Source organism: Mirounga leonina, unplaced genomic scaffold, assembly GCF_011800145.1.
Source record: "Mirounga leonina isolate KUSES-001 unplaced genomic scaffold, KU_Mleo_1.0 Mir_178, whole genome shotgun sequence".
NCBI classification, from domain to species: domain Eukaryota; kingdom Metazoa; phylum Chordata; class Mammalia; order Carnivora; family Phocidae; genus Mirounga; species Mirounga leonina.
Genome location: NW_023270464.1, coordinates 3556838 through 3559508, shown reverse-complemented (window position 1 = coordinate 3559508; position 2671 = coordinate 3556838). Strand labels below are relative to the sequence as shown.

Here is a 2671-nt window from a genome sequence, read left to right as displayed (position 1 = left end):
TATTTATTTATTTATTTATTTATTTATTTATTTATTTATTTATTTATTTTTAAAGATTTTTTATTTATTTATTTGACAGAGAGAGACACAGCAAGAGAGGGAACACAAGCAGGGGGAGCGGGAGCGGGAGAAGCAGGCTTCCCGCTGAGCAGGGAGCCTGATGCGGGGCTCGATCCCAGGACCCTGGGATCATGACTTGAGCCAAAGGCAGACGCTTAACCGACTGAGCCACCCAGGTGCCCCCATACATAATATTTAGTTACCCTGTGAGTCTTGTGAGAAGCTGAGAGACAATCTCATAAACTCACGAGAGCAAGGAATTCAGGCTCCAAATTTCTTGGCTACAATTCCTCTCAAACCTTTTCTTCAAAGACTAAATTCTAAAAATAACCGGGTGATTAGGCAAAGAGGTTTGGATTTATCTGTTATTTCCTCCTTACTGTGATTTGAATGGCATGACAGAGCAGAGTCAAAGAAGTGTACAGTCAATTCTCAAGGTGTTAAATCAAAAAGGTCAGAGCTTCCACAGCTTTGCAGATGCCCACATCATGATAGCTGAGATAACAAAGTCCAGCAAAGGTTAAAGCTGGGAGTGCCAAAACACTTGCCCTGGCAGGTTTCTACAAAACATCCCCTCGAACACAGTCAGGAACCATTTGTGCAAGGCCGCAGTTGACTATAAAGAGTGAGGGCTGCAGCTAGGGAACAGTTGTCCATCGCAGAGCCAGGATTCAAATAAGCAGCTGGAATTAGGCCCAGGAGAAAAACATTGACAACCCTCTAATCAGTCCAGTGGAGAGATGCAGCCTTGGAACCAGAATGGTAGTTAAGTGACAGGTGAATGTGTTGTGTTCTACACCATTCTGGGCTAGGTTGGTCCCGGAGAAATGCTGAGACATGAGCAGGTCTGACCACTGAGATTTGGAGAAACATAGCTCAGCCTTCTTGCACACTTCACAGGACACTCAGCCTCCAGAGACTTGCCATGTCTCTCCTGAAGGCTCAAGGTTCTAGGATTGACATTCTTTTTTTCTCTTTAGAGTGAGGTGGGGAGGGGCAGAATGAGAGGGAGAGAATCCCAAGCAGCACGGCCCAATGTGAGGCTCGATCTCATAACCTTGAGATAGTGACCTGGGCTGAAATCAAGAGTCCGATGCTCAACCAACTGAGCCACCCAGGTACCCCCCTAGGACTGACTTTTAATGACTGCAGAGCTGCCTGGCCCTTTTCCTAGACAGAATCTAGTTGAGAACACAGGTTCAGTCAATCTCTTTCTCAGGTATTTATTTCCTTTGTAGCCTTCAGTAAGTTACATACATGTATAATCCTCAGTTTGTTCATCTATAATATACGGATTAAAACAACATCTATGGCACAGGGTTGTTGAAAAGATTAAAATATAGAATGCAAGTAATATGTTTAATATAATACCTGGACAAAAATTATTCTTCCTCTTATTACATCTCATACTTTCCTCTTAGGACATTGTTATAGAGAACCAAGACTCTTCTCTTCCCCCCACCCCATAAATTATTACATTTCTGAGAAAGTGGGTAAGAAGTTATCTGTGGACTGTAAAAGTTGACTTTCCACTACAACTATGATTTTTTTTTTTATTGTTACCATCCCTTGAATTCCTGGGCTAATTCTTTATATAAGCAATTTTCAGATTTTATTCCATTTTACAGATTTTAACAGGGGATGGGCAAGCAGGCCTAACTCAGAGATCATTTATTCAGCTGCAAATAAGTTCCCACTACAATTTTATTAAAAAAAAAAGACAGTGGATAAAATATTTTCAAAATATTTATGATTTTATTTCTAGTGCTAATCTGTGCTACTATGGACAAACAAGATTTGTCTCTGCTATGCATTATGCTTAGTTCAACTAAAAATTCAAGTATAAATTCAAGTATAATTTCAGGTGCTATCATGTGTGGGCAAGAAAAGGCACTTGAGTATTCCTCTTCTCCATTTAGGTAGCATAATAAACCAAAGAAATACCAGAAAGGACAGAGGGATATTCTTTTATTAATAAGATAATTATTAATGAGTATAATAACAGTCATTAGATTTATTTTCAAAGATTGTCAAAACATGTTTTAATTCCTCGTCATTTAGTATTTGCAAGCCAGGAATCCATCTATTTGATGCAAAGAACATCTTTTCTTTCTGGAGGATATTGGGGTCCTGTTGATATGCTGTAACCAGCACACGTGGCCTAACTGAACTGCACCCCCAAGACATGGATTCACCTGCTCACTGGCCACAGCTTCTCCATGGTCCTTGTTCACATGGTCCTACTCTGTCCCAGATCCCTGCCTCTGTCCTTTCCTGACCAATGTCAGAGTATCCCAGAGTCAAAAGCTCTTTATAAACAAGAAGAAGTAGAACTACCAAAGCCAATTCAATTTTCCATCTTGGAATTGGACAGAGAAGTATGGATGGAGGGTCCAGTCAGTTTCAAGAGAAGGTACAGAAATGAAGGAGCAAAGAGTGGCCATAGGAGACCATGAGGGAGCTGGAAGTTTGAGTCAGCAAAAAACTGCAAGAAAAAGAAAGCTCTTTCAGGAACCAGGTGAGGTGTGCAGTTGGAAGAAATAGGAGTGTTACAGAGATGGGGAAGCTGAGTGATTGCCGAGACTGAAGATGGCCACATCGTATTGCTGCC

At 41.0% G+C, this 2671-nt stretch overlaps 1 pseudogene; it reads right to left on the bottom strand.

The window, feature by feature from the left end:
• Positions 1–211: 211 nt before the first annotated feature.
• On the bottom strand, positions 212–1114 carry LOC118022958 (annotated as a pseudogene).
• Positions 1115–2671: the final 1557 nt, after the last annotated feature.